The following is a 14050-nucleotide window of genomic DNA, read 5'->3' on the forward strand; positions in this document are numbered from 1 at the left end:
AGATTGTAAACTAGTCTAGCCACTATAAAAATCAATATGGAGGGGTGAGAAGGTGGCTCAGTGGTAGAGTGCTTGCCTTGCATGCATGAGGCCCTGGGTTCCATTCCTCAGCACCACATAAGCAGAAAAAGCCAGAAGTGGTGCTGTGGCCCAAGTGGTAGAGTGCTAGTTTTGGGCTGAAGAGCTGAGGGACAGTGCCCAGGCCCAGAGTTCAGGTCCATGATCGACCGGAGGAAAAAAATATCAATATGGAGATTCCTTAAAAAAAAAAAAAACTAAAACTAGAACTATCATATAAATATATAATCCAGCTATACCACTCAGGTATATATTCAAAGAAATCAACACCCATACACACACACACACACACACACACACACACACACACACACACACACACACACACACATATATGTATATTTGTTTATTGATGTACTATTCATAGTAGCCAAGCATGAAATCAGTCTAGGTGTCTATCATGAGATGAATGGATATATATGTGTATATATGCATATTTGTATAGGTACAGGTAGATTAATTAGATAGATAGATAGATAGATAGATAGATAGATAGATAGATAGATAGATAGACAGACAGATAGATAGACAGACTGATACACATAACAGTATACATACATCATAGGGGAGTATTATTTATCCAGAAAGAAGAATCATATCCTATCATCTTTGGGGAAATGAATGAAGATCATCATGATAACTGAAAAAATCAGATTCAGAAAGACACCTAACATGTGTTTTCTCCCCTATGTGAAATCTTAAGAGAAAAAAGCTGACATAATAGTAACTGGGGGACTATTAAAGAAGAGAAAGAAGAATAGATCGATTCATTTATGAGAGATCTTATCATCTAATCACTAAACACTGATCCCATATCTCATCCCATTTCTGAACACTGATGCCTTGGGGACCAGGCCTTCAGTACATGTTTTGGAGAATGCCTCAGATTTAAGCTAGCCTGAGAATGCAGAATAAAGCTATCATTCACTGAATAGGGGCTGTAGAGAAGCCCAGGGAAGGGTAGCTATGGTCTGGAATTCAGTCCTGAACATGAGGAAATTAAAGTGTCTATGACATGCAGCTGCCAAGCAAGTAGCTGAACAAGCAAGCGTGGCATTCAAGGGGAGACATGGGCTGGGAAGACACACTCCCCAGGTCACACAGACCACCTCTTGTACCTCAGAGCAATAGAGGGGAGGTGGGGGGAAAGCCTTCTACAAATCAAGCTTTTGCTTCCAGCCAAAATAAGTAAAATAAATCAAAGTGTTCATCCTCCCAAGGCCCACTTACAAATCTTAATTTTTCATGAAGCCTTTCCTAATTCCTACAGTTTCTATGAGAACCTCTTAATTTATATAATTGCCTGCCTCACTGATTCATTAATTAATAACTATCTATCGAACAACATTCCATGCACGGGGCATGGTGCTGCGTTCTGTTTGGGGGGTGGGGGGGATGTGGAACAAGAACATTTGATTGCTGCATTCAAAAGGCAGATTCCTTGCTGAGCAAAACAGGAAAAAATACAGAGTTTCCCTACAACATTGGGGTCAGCTGAATGGACAAAGTGTGGAAGTGCCTCTCTGGTCTGAGATTTTTTTTTAAAAAAGGCATATCCTGGGTCACGTTTTTTGGAAAAGCTGGGTAGGTGATCTCCCTCAAATCAGTGAGGTCTAAAAATATACAGTCCTCATCTAAAGAAACTGAATTTTCTTCAGATGAGGAGCAGTGAGGCAGGGATGGGACCTGTTGAAACTGGCAACCCACATTGAATAAAACATCACCGATGAGCTGTGTCTGCAGGAGTGAGTAGCGTGGGGTGGGAGTTCTGGTGGTCCAAGACAAGGGCAAGGCCAGTGATTCAACTGGGTACTAATATTTAACATCATGAAGTCGCCTAAGAAAATTTGCCAAAGAGAAGGTTAAAGCAAAGAATGAACAGTTAGTAGGCACCTGCAATATACCAGACAATTGCTAAATTCTCAGTTGATTTTTATAATGAACTCCCACCTTGCAAGTACAAACTAGGGGCTGGGCAATGCTACTAATCTTGGTGCAGTTAAAAATTCCAAAAGCGTGAGAGGATGAGTGAATGGAGAGAGGAATGGAGTGGGGAGCACAGTCATAATAATCAATGTACACACATGAAAACGGAAATAGGAAACTTTAAAAGATGAAGATGATGGGGCACCAGCCAGGTGGGTGAATGGGTGACAAAAGGAGTGATACTGATCAAGATGCATTGTACAGATAAATTAACGTGTTAAATTTAAACAGCTTTGCACAACTTTCTGAGGGTAATAAAAAAAAATCCAAAAGACTACTTTCCTAGGCCAGGCCCTGGAAGCTCAGACCTGTATTCCTAGCTATTCAATAGGCTGAAATCTGAGGGTCATGGTTCAAAGCCAGCCACGGGCAGATAAATCTGAGAGACTCTTGTCTCCCATTAACCAGGAAAACAAAACAAAACAGAAAAGCCAGAAGTAGTGGTATGGCTCAAGTGGTATGACAGCCTTTAGTAAGAAAGCCAAAGTAGATCATGAAGCCCTGAATATAAGCCACATTATTGGCACAATAGACAGATAGATTCTCTCTCTCTCTCTCTCTCTCTCTCTCTCTCTCTCTCTCCACACACACACACACACACACACACACACACACACACACACACACACACTATAGATACAGAGATATATAGAAATATAGACATAACACTATAAATATATAGAGGGACAATATATGTATATATAAAGAGAGACTATCTCTCTCTATATATTCCAAATTGTTATAATTGGCATTTCCATCTGGGGGAGGGGAAAGGAGGGAAAACAGAGAAGGCAGGCCATCTAGATTGGTTATCTAAAAGTGAGGCATAGGGTTTCCTTATAGAAGTGCCAGCCTCTGCTGTAATGCTGCCCTGAGCCACTAGGAGAAGGGTAAACTCTAGACAACACTAAGAACTTAAGAAATCAGCAGGGAAAAGACAAGAAGGAAAGATGAGTTAGCGTGTAATGCATTTGGAAGAGATTTCCATCTACGATTGCTAAAATAATAGAAAACATTTCACGCTTAAAGAGATAAACTTCCTTAATCTGACACATATTCTTAATCCCTAGATGAAATGTCCCTGTTCTTAGAGAATACACACAATATCCTTATATATTGACCCCTAAGGCCTTTAACAAAGCACATGGTGAATAGTTCTAACAGTGACGTCCTTCACACACACACACACACACACACACACACACACACACACACACACACACACACACACACACACACACACACACACACAAAGACTCCAGAGTCCAGATTAACTCCAAAGTCAAAAGTTGATTTTTATCACATCAAATGATAGCCCTCTAAGGAAAAAGTATGTAGGAAAACCCAGCAATGAAGTGAAATTTGTCTCTGGAAAGCTTCCATTGAAAAGCATCTCATATGTCAGTATTATATTATCTGAGTATTTTGAATCTGGTAATAATAGGAGATGTGAGACATGTTCAAGGAAGTTACTTCACTTTAAAATTACTCTGAGCTAGGTGGCCAGTGGCTCACACCTGTAATCCTACTCAGGAGGCTGATATCTGAAGATCCAGGTTCGAAGCTAACCCAGGCAGGAAAGTCCCTGAGACTCCAATCTCTAATTAACCACCAAAAAGCCAGGAGTGGAGCTGTGACTTACATGGTAGAGTGCCAGCCTTGAGGGGAAAAGGATAAGGAACAGTACCCAGGCCCTGAGTTCAAGCCCTTATACCAGCATAAGGAAAAATATATTTTGAAATAACTGTGCTAGACTTCTAAGAATGCCATGGGAGGAAATTTGTTTGGCAAGTAACAGAGAGTTCCCCAAAGTCTAGGGGAAATATGGTGTTCTCTTGGAAAGCAAATGAAAGACCAACTATAAATAAATAGAAAAATAAATGGGGTTTGTTCTATGAATATTTATATTTTATATATTCCTTTCTAAAGAACTTTGATTCTGGTAGGTTCATAGAAATATAATTCAAGTCAGACGATTACTCAACACCTCTAAGCACACAAAAGTGAAAGAACGCAGTTCCCCTCTCTCATCAAAGAATTTATAATTGATTACAATATTGCAATATATACATTTTAATAGATAATATATCTACACACACACACACACACACACACACACACACACACACACACACACACACACCACTACAATGAGATGAATTAGCCCACTCATTTTTCAGAAGGTCCAAAAGGACCTAAGATGCTAAAGAAAACTATCAAGAGACGCCTCAGGCTGAACTTTTCTACCATGATCAATTTAACATTCATTTGCATCTTACTGCCTGAAGTCCTCTTGAGAGTCCAGAAATTAGTTCTGCTACTCCTAACTCTGCTTGCTATTCTTAGCTTTCCAAGTCTGGTGGGAAAACAATGGAAATTCTGAACCTTAAGAACAGATTGAGCAATTAAAAACTTAAAAAAAAAAAACACAAAACAGATTGATGCCTTTTTCTCAGAAGTTGGACAAATTTTTCATAATTTCCATCGAAAGAAAAAAAGAAGACAGAATTTTTCCCCTCCAAAAGAAGGTGTTACTTTGTAGACATGGAAATGCTCAACCAATTTCATCCCTTCCCACCTTGACCTCTACTCCTTCCACAGGAATATTGTCAGCCTCATCAGAGATAAGGTTCCCGAAGAGATGAGGGATGGGGGAGATTCTCTGCATACTTAAACCCTACCTCGACCATCTTCAGAACTCTACTCTACCTTAAGGGAGTAAATTCAGGACAGATTGACCAACAACCTCACAGCTCACCTAGAATCCACCTTAGGTCCACATTCCCAAACACTGAGAACTTGGTGGCTTGTTAACCCTTTCCCCCACATTATCTGAGGTGTACTGACCAAGCTTCCTGACTACAGTGCCTCAGGTCATAAAGATTCTTGTTTGTTGTCTTTAAAGATGATGGAAAGTTCATTACCCTCTCATGCCCTTTCAATAGGAACAATGATTTCTTTCTTGCCTCCTTTGGCTACTTTCAAACTATAGATCCTCAGGTCCTTCAGTGGCAACAACACCTTTAGTCTTTTGAAATGAACAAACACTGGACTTTTTCTCCTCTTTTGTGAACATGACTTGCTACAAAAAAAAAAAAGTCTTGCAAGCCAGATGCTAGTGGCTCATGCCTGTACTTTACTTTTATGAATAAATATACTATGCTACAAAAAAAGAAAACAACAACAAAAGAAACTTTAAGAGGTTAGCTGGGCAATGATGTATGTCTTTAAACCCACCAGCTCTCACAGACAGAAGTAGGAAGATCAAGCTAACAAGGCCAGCCTGGGCTACCAGTCTGAAGTACATAGCAAGACCCTGTCTCAAAAAAAAAGTGGTGGGGGAGGGGAGGGGAACTTGATATCTCTTGGTGACCTCTTAGTTATCCTCTCTGCCTTTAAGAAAAGCAACAATATATCTCCTTATCAGCTCTTGTGTGGTTTACCCAATGGACAGCTATCTATTATCTATATGTGTCTGATAAATTGTACTTTTTCCTGGAGCTGTGGCCAAAAGCCAACTGCTTCGAAGACAGATTCATCCAAAATAGTGGATAAAACACCATTGCCTTTGGTTGGTACTCCTGGAAAGAGCATCTTCAGAGTTTCTCATTACACTCAAGAGCAACTTTCCTCATACCTTTCAGATTACAGCTTTCAAGGCTTAACTCACAGGTTACCTCCCTCAGATACCTTTTATTTCACAAGCACGTCATGAAGAGCAGACAACTCGACCTGATGGCTTTCAAGGGCACCTTCAAGTCTTCAGGAGTCATGGCTAGTGGCTCCAGGATGGGAATGATTGGAGAGTCAGAGGGTAGCCAACTGTCAATCACAAAATCTCTTTAGGACAAGTCTGTCATACCAGGACTCCGAAAATCAGACTCAGTACTTGAGAATGAAAGTGATTAGAATAAAATTGGATAGTATGAATCAAAACAAAAACTTATACTTGGCACTTGATGCTCAATTTGTGGAGTAACTAGAACTAAATCATCATAGGACACTGATTCTGGCTTCAGTGAGTATGAATGATAACCCAAAGAACAATATGGATGCTGAGAGACAATCCAAATGACTGGGAAGGGTAGGTAAAGAACAAAGGCTGTGAAATCTGGATTCTGGTTCTGATACCATCCCTTCTAATTTATTTAGCTCTCCATCATACTTTCCCTAACTCTCTGGGTTGATGTAAAGATTCGGTGAGATGATAGGTTAAAAGTTACTTTCTGTATGTACAACAGTCAGTATTTGATCATTGTCAGTTGTTGCTGTTTTTCTAGCTAATAGAACTATACAGGGCATATTCTCTGTACTCCATATTCATTCATGACTGAACATATGGAGAAACAAACACCAAGGGGAAAAGGGATAAGGGTCCATCTGGGACATTCTAAGTATGGTTTGCTCTGGTCTTGTTTAGTTGAATATGAGCAAAGTAGTGGGGAGGGAGGGGCTACAGCAAAAGCAAAAGAAATGGGACAGAAGAACTCTTGTGATAGAACCCTCCTGTATCTAGGTATTTTGCTTTCTAGAATAAAGTCAGTGAGCTCACACACAGGTGGAGAAGACTAGAGCACTGGTATTTGATACCTAGCTTGTCAGTGGGAGAGGATTCCATCTTAAGGTGTGAGATTTGTTTGTTTGTTTGTTTTTAACTTCTCTACCATCAGACTGGTTTGTGTGGTGCATAAAAGGCCTGTTTATTAGCCCAGACTTCTTCTGCAGTATGTTTTCCAAACATTCAGAGCCACTCTCTTTCCCTTGACTCAATTGGGTAGGACTGACCTAAAACCTTACCAAGGGATGTCTACTTCACTATCTCTTTCCCATATAATATCTTATTTTGTGTACATATTCCAGGGAGGACAGTAAGATAAATACTGTTATGTCCACTGAATAGATTGGAATATTGAGATGGAGAAATGAATACATGACTACTTTGGTAGCAGCAGAAGGGAAAGGAACAAAGCTGATGATGCTTCCAGTGAGTTCAGAATCTACAGTTAACTCTAACCCTAAGGCTGTGGAACTTTGTATACTTAATGCCTATGAAGATCACTTTCCTCATTTGCAAAACCAGGGTACTAATTGGTCTTTCTCCTACTAAGTACTGAATTCACAGCTGAAATCACAGGAAGCTTTACTGCCAAATAAAAGGCAGTGCCTATGAGGATTGTGTGATTGTGTTTGCGAAAGCACAGCCTGTGACCTATGAGCAAGTAAACCTTGGGCAGACTACTCATTTCTCTAGCACTTTATTAGGACAGGGTTGGACTTATTTACACTCTCCTCCATACTGTAAACGTGACTTAAGCTAAGGATCTGACATCACAGTCAGGCATGAATATAAAAGGCCTAATGAGTGAAGTAAATTAGGCTCATTTTAAAAGAATCACCAGAGGTAGAGCCTTAAGCTTTTTATTACTAGACTCATAAACCAGGAACTATTAAGAAGTCATAAGTGTGTCCAGTGAATGTTTATGAAATTAACAATGCCGACTAAGATGTGTACCCTCCCTGCAAGGAGATGGAAAAGAATCCTGGAGCCTGGATTCCACTCCAGCTGGTCAGGTGGGATCTTCATTATCCAGGCATGAAGAAGAGGTTGTCCTCACATGTGCCACCCTAAAGTAGACCTGTTCTGGGGAATGCTTGCATCTGCTATTAGCTATTAGGGCACAGACACTATAAATGGTACCGGATCTCAGACTGAGATGTTCTTCAAACTGGCCTAAATTCTATTCATCCAGTCACAGCCCAGATGCATCTTGGTATTCTGAAATGTTTTGTCATGTTCTGTCAGCCATAATCAACAGAAGACTCTAGCTATCTCTGGTGGATCACCTGACTGGATTCCTCATCCAGCCATTCTATTTATCAGATGCATGGACCAAGTTTTTATTTTGTTTTGTTTTGTTTTGCTGGTCATGGGGCCTGAACTCTGGGCCTGGATGCTGTCCCTCAGCTCTTCAGCTCAAAGCTAGAGCTCTAACAATTGAGCCACAGCCACCACTTTTGGCTTTTTCTGCTTATGTGGTGCTGAGGAATTGAACCCAGGGCCTCATGCATATGAGGCAAGCACTCTACCACTGAGCCACCTTCCCAGCCCCTTGGAAAAGTTTTTTTTTTTTTAATGTGACAGAAATAATTAGCCTCAGACAGCTACTTTCTTCACACCAAATGGCTTAAGACCTATTGTTCTAGGTCATAAGGGTTATTTTTTTCTACCATAAATGATTTAATAGTTATCTCTAAAAGATACTGATTTCTTAAAATGTGTAATTTCTTAAAATTATAACCTTTGTCACTTAAAATATCAAATAATTTTGATACCCATAATATCCAATATTCAAATTTCTGAATTTATGAATGCTACAATTTTACACATTTTCTTTGAGATGTAATGCACATTATGAAAATGACTCAAAGTGAAGGCATCCTGGGATTTTCCCCAGTCTTGGGACAAAATTGATGTTGCGGGGTGAACATGGTCTGGAATTTGTCTCTCTCAACCTGCTTTATCCCTGCCCCTTTAGTTCCCTTTCTGGTCATCTCTACCTTCCCTCAGCTCCCTGGTAAATTTCCTAAGGATGAGATGTGGGATAAGCAGACAAAGGAGCTGGGACTTATTTTTACCAATTATATGTACGTGTCATACATTTGGAGACAAAGACAAGCCTCTCCCACTTCACTAGAGATCCAATACCAGAGCTCAGAGGCAAAGCACACCACTGAGGACAACACATTACTCCTTCCCATTTGTTAGCACACAGGCCAGGAGACTGCAGTCACTTGGTTGTACAAATTTATAGGATACAGTACCACAGTTCATGTACCTATGCAGTGCGTAATGATCAAATTGGAGTCGTTTCCATTTCCCTTTCCCTAAACATTGTTTTTGAAAAACTTAACATATAAACTGCTGGGTGCTGATGACTCACACTTATTCCTTGCTTTTGTCTTCTTACTACGCCACAGAACCCTGGAATTACTCCTTGCATTTGGGGAGAAAAACACTTTGGCATCAGTGTCTCAAGCCTGTAACCCTAGCTACTCAGGAGGCTGAGATCTGAGGATTGAGGTTCAAAGTGAGCCTGGGAATTACCAAAAAGCCAGAAATGGCAAAATGGCTAAAAGTGGTAGAGCACAAAAGCTCAGGGCTTGAGCTGAAGCCCAGGTATACATGCCCACTTGTCTTTGTCCCTCGTGCCATTGCCTTGCCTTGACTCACTCTGCCTCTAATCAGGTTGACAAGCTTCAAGGGTGTGAGGGATGGTCAGTTGAACTCAGATTCCACTTGAATTTGGTCCAAAAGGCCTCCCCACAGGGATCTTCCACAATACTAGACGGCCCTCCTGGTATCCAGATATGTTTCTTAAATATTCCAATTGTTCCCCTCATCTAGAAAGGGAAAAGTATTGTTGTCATTGAGAGAAGGGGACGGTTTTAGAAGGGCTAACCCTTCCAGGAGAAGCAATGGGGACAATGTCATGCAACTTTTCCCTGGCTGTGTGTTCTTGATAGATATCAGAAACTCTGTGCAGGAGGTCGGAGGTCCATGACAACAGAAATGGGACCACCTGAGCCTCTAGCCTCCCTGCTGAGCAAGCATAACAGTCATGTCAAGATAGACAGGCTGCCTAATCCACTCCAAGCAAGCATTTGTTTCCATTCCTGTGCCTCAAATTCTTTACCTCTACTCTGATTACCTTGGTAGGATCATTGAAGAAGCACTGGGGCTTTGCTCTCTCATAGAGGTAGAAGTTTTATTCATAAGTGGACCCACTGGAGAAGGAGAGCTTATTACTTAAGATTTGAGTCTACTTGGCCACTGCTGAGCTGAGGCCCTAATCCCATACCAACTTGTGGGTCCATCCAGGACTTGGGGCCAAGGCAAATTCTCACCTGGGGCACAATGGGACTGGGTCACATCGAACTAGGCCTCCCCTCCTAGGTTTTAGAATTGGACTGTGAGACTAGCAGTCCATTGTTCCTTCTGATATGCAGCCTCAGCGACATTGACTCAAGTGTACTGAGTCTAACCTTGTTCAGCTGCTCAGAACCTAAATGCAAAGCTCCTTCTAGACACTCTCTTTCCCTTTGCTCTTGGCCAAACCTTACTTGTTAATATTAATAAGTGTGGGCTTACCAATTTAGTAAGACAAAATCTCCATGCGTGCATGCAGCCTGCTGAGGGTCAAGTTAACACTTTTTAGTTAGCTTAACTCCAGCATGGTTAGTTGGTTCCCTCTATTACCAAATATCTATTGTGTTGTCCCTCAATTACCTGGGGGAGGAAATCCTCCACAAAAAGCTTATTACCTATCTCAACGGGTTTCTCATAAGTTCATGCTGACCTTGATCTGATAGTCTATCAGGTCCCAGATTGGGTGGCTGGCTGACTGAAGAATTTAGCTGGGTTTAGACAGTCATCCTAGGTATTTGATCATTCTTTCCTTTCATCCCATTTTCTCCCTGTGTTATCAAGAACAATCTTGACTTGCTTGTTATATCAGTACAAAAAAAAAACCTGTCCTCATACCTTCCCATATCTTTCCTACCTGCTGATTTTCTTCATCTTAAAATGTGTGTTTCAAAGTTACATTTATAAAAAACCTTTTAATTTAGATAATATAAAATACTGTATCCAGGAAGAAAAGCAATCTTAAACTGTTTTTCTATGCAATAATGATTAAACACACTTGTTAAGAGCTATACATTACCAATAACCAAATTTCAAGAGCTCATTGCCTTTTGAGTTTAACATCACCCCTTTATGCCAGGTGCCAATAGCTCATGCCTGTAATCCTGGCTACTCAGGAGGCTGAGATCTGAGAATCGTAGTTCAAAGTCAACCTGGGAAGGAAAGACTGTTAAGACCCTTATCTCTAAGTAACCACCAAAAACTAAAGTGAAAGGTGGAAACAGCAAACGACAACAACAACAAAAACATCCTTTTTTTTTTTCCAGCTAGATCCAGAGTTCATTCTAGAATGCTTGTTCTTGGTTAGACCTGATTGAGCTAAAACAACTATCTTTTTAAAGTGTTAAAAAAAAAAAACATATATTAAGAACAAACTATTGGGGCTGAGAAGGTGGCTCAGTGGTAGAGCGCTTGCCTTGCATGCATGAGGCCCTGGGTTCGATTCCTCAGCACCACATAAGCAAAAAGAAAAAAGCCGGAAGTGGTGATGTGGCTCAAGTGGTAGAGCGCTAGCCTTGAGCTGAAGAGCTGAGGGACAGCACCCAGGCCCAGAGTTCAGGCCCCACGACTGGACCAAAAAAAAAAGAACAAACTATTTATATACACACTTACACATTTATATACACACATGTACATTAAGTTTAGTTTAGACAGGTAAAGCACACCTAGAAATGAGATAAAAAATGAAATATGTATGAATATAGAATACTCCTGAATAGACCTTTTCCTTAATATTCTCCCCAACAGACTATCAGGGAATGTGTAAGGAGGCCTTCTTAGCTCTGCTTTTCTTGGTTTCCCTAGGCATAGAATTTTTTTCTTTTTTTGTCAGTCATGGGGCTTGAACTCTGGGCCTGGGCGCTGTCCCTCAGCTCTTCAGCTCAAGGCAAGTGCTCTACCACTTGAGCCACAGTGCTACTTCCAGTTTTCTGAGTGCTTTATTGGAGATAAGAGTCTCACAGATGTTTCTGCCCAGGCTGGCTTTGAACCGTAATCCTCAGATCTCAGCCTCCTGAGTAGCTAGGATTATAAGCGTGAGCTACCAGCACCTGGCAGGCCTAGGATTTTTACACTCTATTTTCAGCAGGTCTCTGTGACTGTTTTCCTGTACACTCATTCCCTTCTATTGTAGGTTTCTTGTGTACCCCTTTTGTACTCAACCTCCATACTGAAGATTTCTCCCACAACTAGATATAGCATCCTCTGTCTCCAATATTTTGTACTTCTCTAGTGGGAGACTCTGCTCTCACTCCTTAAGACACATCTCAGTCACACACACACACTGACTCTCCATAATACCCAACCAAAGCAGCATTTACAGACTGTTTTTTTCCTTCCATCGCATAGGATTACCTAGTTATTGGGGTGCCTGTTTAGGCCTCTTGCCCATATTGCTAATGAACTTTTGGTTTCAGGTTTGTTGTCAATCAGGATGGAACTCGGGTTTAGCTCAACCTAGAGTCTGACTCCTAAGGAGAGGCTCCCAGGACCCCGTTGGGTAATACAGAGGATTCTAGATGATCTTCCAAATTGTTGGAAATGTCTCAGAATATTGAGGTATCGTGTAGGAAGGATACCAACTCACAAAGAACATAGCAAGACAAGTTTTACTTCGGCAGAAGGGCATGCTACTACTGAAAGGAAAACTAATTATGCAAGCAGTGCTGAGTGAGCATCCACCCAGGTTTTATCCCAAACACATTACTCTCTTTTGTTCTGATTTAGTTAGAATTTAGACTCCTAATCTGGCACTCTTGGTTAGTTTGAAAGGGGTTAAAAGTTTACCCAAGCAATCATTCCAAACCAGGACATCTGGCAAAAGCAGACATTTGTCAGGAAAACAACTTTTTACAAGTGGTAGAGCACCACTTGAACCATGCCTCCTGCCCCAGAAAGACAATTCTTATAACAAGATATGGCTTAAGTTACAAATGGCTTCCTGTGAGATGGAAACTACCTTTCAAATGGTGGTGCTTAAGTCAAGTCACCACTTTGACGGAAAAGATTCTAATTCCTACCCTACAATGGGCTACTAGCTACTACATTTCTTAAAAACAAAATTCAATTTTTTCACTTGAACTTATCACATCCCTAGTGTTTGACAGTTACCTATGGCTGGAGGCCATTGGAAAGTGACCACTGGAATATTTCCATCATCACACACAATCCTGAGATGGCTCTCACCACACACACCATATCTAAGACCCCAGACACAGGGATCCTTCTGCTTTGTCTTCAGAGCAATGTATAATCCTGATTTACTTCAAGGAGCAGAACATCTGCATGCTGAACATCTTTGAATAACTGTATTCCTACTTCTTGAAAGGCTGTGAACATGGAATTAGCTGAAAGTAGGCTTGTAGATGCGGATAATTGTGTTCCATGGCAGCATGAGGGATCTTAAACTCTTTTATTACACCTACCTTGATAAATGATCACTGTGTATCAAGTATCTGATTTCTGTTTATCTTTATAGCCCCAGGGTTGGCGTTTGGACCATCTATCTATACATATGCCTGGTTGATTTCTTTCCAACAACTGTTCAGTAACTCTTTATTCAGCCCCCCGCCCCCAGCCCAAAAGTCTACCCTATTTTTCTTCCTGTTATATTTTTTCCTCTCGTCTCCTTTCCTTTCTCTCACTCTCACTTTCCTATTCCTTCCCTCTTTTTCTCCTTTCCTCCTTGCCTCCTTTCCCTTCTCCTTTTTGTTCCCTTCTCTCTTTTGTAGACAGTTTGGGGGGCAACAACAATTTTACATTCACAACAAAAAGCAGAGCTCCCGTATCAAAATTACCCCCCAGTGTTACAGTGGCTAAACCTATATTGTCACATTGTTGTCAATCCCAATCCAGTTTACATTAAGGTTCTCTCTTGGGTTACACTTTCTATGAATTATGAAGTGCATGATGACATGTATCCGCCATTGTAATGTCACACAACATTGTTTACCTGCTCTCCCAAACGTGTATGCTCCCCAATCACTTCCTATACATTTCTAACCCTAGATGATTCCCATCTTCGAGCTGCCTGGTGACTTCCTTGTAATCACAATCACGCCACAGAGTGGTGGCGGATGGTCTGGGCCCACGACACTGGCTCCGTGTCATAGGCAGACTTGCTGTGCTCTGAATCCCTCCCCCTTCTCTCATTTGTCACCATGACCTCATCTTCCCCACTGTGAGGCCTCCCAGTCAGAGCCAGGCTGCTGGAGCATCATCGCTGTGGATTTTGTTCTGGGATTCGGATGTTCATTCTTTTCTCAGGATCTCCCAGGTTGCTCA

Source organism: Dipodomys merriami, unplaced genomic scaffold (assembly GCF_024711535.1).
Source record: "Dipodomys merriami isolate MVZ:Mamm:240054 unplaced genomic scaffold, mDipMer1.0.p SCAF_21, whole genome shotgun sequence".
In the NCBI taxonomy this organism is placed as follows: Eukaryota; Metazoa; Chordata; class Mammalia; order Rodentia; family Heteromyidae; genus Dipodomys; species Dipodomys merriami.